Below are 6,000 nucleotides of genomic sequence, written 5' to 3' on the forward strand. Positions count from 1 at the left end.
TTGTTTCTGTGCAATGCCTATGTGCACACCTCACAGCACTCATTCGCGGGTAGAGGTTACTGCACTGTATAGCATGCATAACTCTTGTAGCTGTTATTGCCACTGGGATAGTTAAAACCAGCAAGCAGCAGTTAGGAGGGGGCAATTATTTGTCGTACATGATCTTTCGGTGCACTGTCGTTGGTCGCGCTGGCAGTCCAAGGGCTGCGGCGGCAAGCGTAGCCGTGCGTCCGGGATTGGTGCGAAGCAGCAGCCTCTTATCGTTAACAGGCACTGCGATGAGAGGAGATTCGCAAGCACTCTCGCCCACTGTGCCAAAGCATTCCGCTAATCGTCCAATCCATTCATCTCCGACTTCTCAAATACTCGCGACTGTTATTCACAGTTCTACCTTCGAAAGTTAATTCTCCTGGAATGATCTGCGCATGCATCCGCTCGATTCTTGGCCCATCCCCCACTGTGGGTACATGCCATGTTTTGTTTGCTCGTCATTGTTTTGCTGGCGTGCATCTTGTACATTCGCATACCACGCCGATCGTCGTCCTGCTAAGCTGCGCGGTAGCAGCACCGTGGATCGAGGCAGCCACACTAATGTTGAATTCCAATGGCGGAGTCGGAGCAAGTTCTTCTGCTCGTTTCGGAGCAAGTTTGTTCCAATGTCAGAGTGAGGGCGGGAGCAGGTGTTCGAATGGGAGAGTCGGAGTGGATTCAGAGCGGGAGTCACTCTGTGGAGCAGAAAAAGATACTCCGCCAGAATCGGCGGAGTGGACCGGAACTCTGCGTGACGTATTTCCTTTACCACGTTTGTCTGCTGGGAGGCGCCACCGGTCACGACTCGCGAGGAAGCAAAAGCTGCTGCATGCTTGGCGAGATATCCATTCCGCACTTTTAAAAAACAACAGGTGAACGGCGCTGAAGAGACAAGTGGCCGTTGCGGCGGTGCTGGGATCAAACAGCGGAAGGAAACGACAACACACAAGGCATCCTGGGTAGGGTGTCTAGATAGGGGAGGTGTGATGACCGCGGCGCCCTTCCCATAGAGTGGGGTGATCCCCTTGCGCGTGACTGCCGCTAGGGCAATACAGAGCGCTGCGGCCCGGGGCGCCGTGTGCATTTCCGCGGAGACTGCGCAGAGAAGGCAGCGAGTCCGGCTAGACAGCACCTGGGCGCCGGATGTTCACGGTGTGTTTTGCTGCAGATTGTTGCGTGTGCTGCTTATTTATAACTGCTGTGGGCTGACGAAGATGCCTTCAACTTCAAAGAAAAAAACTCAGAGGTGCATGGTGCTTCGTGCCAGGGTGCGATTCCGGTTATAAATCGTGTTCGGAAAAAGTGTCCCTTTTCCGTGCGCCGACTTGCCAAGAACTGTTTTTGAAGTGAGCGCATGCCATTCCAAGGGCCGACAAACCGCTACGTGTTTCAATACATTCCGCAAAGGCCCTCCTGAAGTACTTAACCAAAAAGGTCGGCTTCAGATACCTGATCACGCCGCACCTGAGCCAAGACTGCCTTGAGCGCTCGTTTGGGATAGTACGGCAGGCAAGTGGTGCAAATGATCACCCCACCCCGGCTCAGTTCATCCTTATCATCGGGTACTTGTATATCTTTGGCTATAAAAATAATTTTGCCGAACAGCTTCCTGTAATTTCAACATTTGCAGGTGCTTGAGCTTTTACAGTCTTGCAAAGAGCCCTAGAGGTGGAAGCGTGTGGCCAGGACTTCTGGACTCCCTTCTTTCTGCGGAAGAGGCACTCCTGGAAAATCAGAAACAAGATGATGTATTACCCATGGAGGCTGTTGAAGTGGCCGTGGACCATGTGGACTATGTTGAAAAACGAAGCGATGCTCGCTTGGTATACTACATTGCAGGCTACGTGGCCAGGAAGCGTGTGCACTCAGCTAGCTGTGCAGCATGTAGGGATGCCAGCCTTGTGCCGAGGGACTGTGTCCCAAAAGAACTCCCAGCTGATGCCTCCAAAGAGTGGGACTTGGGTGGGCTTCTCTACCCGTCGAAGTCATTGTATCGTCTGATTCAAGCTAGCTCTTGAAAGCAGGCTAACACATGAATTTAGCAGAACGCGTCTGCATTCTAAAGCTGCCTTCAGCATACTCAAGAAAGCGAGTACAAATGTGCCACAAATTGGTTGTGTGGAGCATTGCCTGGCACTTACAGAATCGATGGTCAGGTTTTTCTGCCTTACCAGAATCCACTTTCATTTGAAGAGCCTCAACCAGGAAATGGATGAGAAAAAAGGCAAAAGAACGAAGCCTTGCCTGATGTGAAACAAGCAGCAGAATTGGAAGTACATTCTGCTGTATGCAATAAAGTTTGCTCGTCCAGAAACATGTTGCTTTTGTTTATCTGGTTTTTGAATTGCAGTGAGAATGAAATGACTCCAGGACGTTGCACTACAAGGTATGTCATGGTTTAATGCTGATTTGGCAGGTGTAAACGAACTTAAACGCTTTCGTACGTAATAACGCCCACAACTAAAAAAAAAAGCGGGTGGCGAAAATGAACATTCCGGGGGATCCTAGCAGTTATCGCGTTGACCTCGGAGAAGAAAGAATACGATTGCATATAAATCGTGCAAACAGCATTCTACGATAGATAAGCTCCCCCTGATTGAGTGGCTATAATACGGAATTTCTAAAATGCGTGCTCGCTTTCTGCCAGCAGAAAACTCGGTTGTGTTACCCCGTATTCGAAAACCGCATGATAACCGTAGCGCAATACCATCTTTGCGATGTCTAAGGGACTGCAGTATTAGCTAAAATTTCTAAAACTCAGTCAAATGCGTTTCCACTACAGCATTCCCTCTAAACACGCAGCGGACGGCCGCGCGTGCTGACGGCGCCCCTCACAACAGCGCCGCCCCGCGGCATTCACGCGAACGGGGGTCAGGTTTTCCTGGCCGGTCATCACACCTCCCCTATCTAGACACCATATCCTGGGTAACTCGGCGATAGAAGTTCCGCTTCCGCCTTTCCGGTGGCGCAGGTTGTGTTCCACTCGCGGATTTGGAAGCGCTGCTCTACGCAAGAGTCGAGTCATAGAGAAAGTGCTCGCTCGCCGAGTCTGTCGGCTGCTCCGACTCCGCCATTGGAATTCAACATAAGAGCCACAGTGGCTTCCCATGTCTGCGAGAACTGAAAAAAAAAAAAAAAACATTGTCTCACTCTTGAGTGTATCGCCAGATATTGCCAAGAAAAAGTATTGGTTCCGTACTAGAGGAGAATCGTTGCTAGTAATAGCAAGGTGGTTCACAACTAAGCGAAGCAAGTTCTCTACATTATATGCCATATAATTGCAGTAGACATTCGCTTACTAATCGTTAGCAAGCATTGTCGTGTGCGCACAGGCAAACATGAACCGATCTCGCTTGTTAACCGCGTGTAGCAAATGCTTCTGCTGCCTCTCTCGTCATAGGTGTCTCCGAAACAGATTACGCCACCTCCAGCACTATGCGCGTGCGAAGGCAGCGCACATGCAGCCGTCTCGGCTCGCCCAACCTTTGCGCTAGCCGGAGATTACTTCCAAGATGGCGGCGAGCAGACGACGCTCACCTGCCCCTCCTCCCTCCCTTTACCTCGCACGCACGGAAAGAAGCGCAACCTAAGCCACCATTCTCGTCCCACTCTTGCACGCTTCCCCTCGCGCTCACGGCGTGGGGGCCCGCGATATGTTCTCGTCACAATTGGACTTTATACAGAAAATGACGAAGGCAAAAATTTGCCTCGTGTGCCCATGTATCTGATATTGCAAAAAAAAAACTGCCTTGTTTAATGTGGCCCAATAAAAAAGTAGCCATGAGCAGAAAATGTGAAACAAATGTAGTCGAAAAAGCCAACATGTAAGCTGTATGTATTCTGCTTTACCGAACATCTTGATTATGAAGAAGGACAGGTAAACTAGTACGAAGTTGTATTTCTAAGCGCTTTGTCAAAACATTCACAATATATATGCGCTGTTTTGAGACGTACTGGAGAAAACGACCTTCTAACGCTTTTCCGCGCTGTAAATAAGGGGCGATTGTGTCAAATGCATCCGGACCCGCAGAAATAACGGCTGGTCCAATAAGCGCAGAGACTGGTTAAGTGTTAATTGACATTCACAAAGTTAATCAGATCCAGAGTGCACTGTATCATTTCTTCGTGGTGCAACACGCGCCATTTTTAAGCGGCATTCGCTGGCACTAGAAAACATTTGCCAACTGGAACGATATTTCGATTTGACTAAATTTGTAGTGCATATCATTGAACATAACTTGGCAAAGCCACGGAGCCACCCTTTGGGGCTTGTCACACAACGGTAATCGTCATCTGTCTTGCGTGCCTTTACATTCTTTAACGCTGCGAGCCCGGTACTTTCCAGTAACGAACGGCATGCGCGCCGTCAGCGTGACAATGCATTTTTGACAGGAGAGTAGGGAGCGCAGCGTTTCCAAGAAAGGAAGCGCAAGGAAGTCTGATCACGATTATTGTTGTGCTTGTCATGGCGCTCTTTGGCCAAGCCTGGCCCTTGCGCCACAAAACACCACATATCATCATCATTATTGTTGTGGGACACGATAAGCCCCAAAGAGGGCAACTTCTTTAAAATGTACCGGCCACTAAGTTAGCGGGAAGCAAGGGACTTATTTTGAGACGATCACTTCGGCTAAATGTGCTATGATGATGATAGCAACTTTATTGTACACTCTTAGGCAAAGTTACACCCTTTGGCTTGCCCCTTCTGCCACACAACAATAATCGTTATCTGCCTTGATGCGTTTCCTTTCTTTAACGCTGCGAGCCCGGAACTTTCCAATAACGAACGGCACGCGCGTTATCAGCATAGAACAGTTTACACCCTTTGGAGTGCCCCTTCTGATAACGCGCGTGCCGTTCGTTATACTGGAAAGTTCCGGGCTCGCAGCGATAAATGAAACGCCTCGAGGCAGATAACGATTATTGTTGTGTGGCAGAAGGGGCAAGCCAAAGGGTGTAACTTTGCCTAAGAGTGTACCGCCGGATGAGGAGGCCCCCTACTCCCCTTTCCCGGCACACAGGCCTTGGATACGGGGGACGGTAACTCCGCGATTAGAAGCAAGCAAAGAGGTCTCGACTCTTCGCGGCTTCTTCCGCCGGGCGGATGGCGTGTTGCTGTGGAGTAGGGTCCTCGCTCCGCAGCAGGGCTTCGAATGTCTCTTTACAATTTATGTTTGCGTTAGCCCCTGGGGAGCTAGCGCATTCCCAGATTATGTGGCCGAGGGTCCCTCTCGCCCGACAGTGTTTGCGCTTGTCGTTTTCTCTATCATGTATAACATGGTATGCCCAGACCGGGTTTACGAAGTTCCCAGCTTGCAGGCGCCGCCATGCGACTGCCTCTCAAGTGTTCAGACTTTTATCCGGTGGTGGCACCAGTCTCCTGCGTAGCCGATAATTTTCGACAAACTCCGTGTAATTTTGCAGACGCTCGCCCATCTTCCGGCAGGCGGGCGGTTCCACAGCCAACCGGAAGTAGAGAGCTCGGCGTAACTCGTGGGCCGCCTCGTTGCCAGGAACGGACGTGTGTGCGAGGGTCCAAATTAGGCAATTTTTTTTCTGCTCAGCCGTCTACTGGCCAGAACCCTTGCCGCTTCCGACTAGATCCTACCCTTGCCGTTTTGCTATCGCTAATTATGAAATTTGCTTCCCTTCCCACGCCCACGCAAGTGAGCGCTATCGCAACTTCTTCAGCCGTTTCCGAGTTGCGGCTTCTAATGGTGGCGGCCGATACGGGGGCACCTCGGCCGTCGACCACCGAGGCGACCGCCGCACCCGACTTGCCACGTCCACGTACGCAAACGAATCGGAAGCGTTTGATTAGTGCTTCCGCTCTCTTTTTCCCCCTCTCCGTGTTGAATATAGCATGCATGTTACGAGGGAGGGGGCAATGATTATATTTTCTCGGCAGTCCAGCGGGATGTTTGTCTTGCCTCGTAGTCCACTATCTGTTTGCAGGCCTACCATTTCGAG

This window comes from Dermacentor albipictus, chromosome 8 (assembly GCF_038994185.2).
Source record: "Dermacentor albipictus isolate Rhodes 1998 colony chromosome 8, USDA_Dalb.pri_finalv2, whole genome shotgun sequence".
Classification (NCBI taxonomy): Eukaryota; Metazoa; Arthropoda; class Arachnida; order Ixodida; family Ixodidae; genus Dermacentor; species Dermacentor albipictus.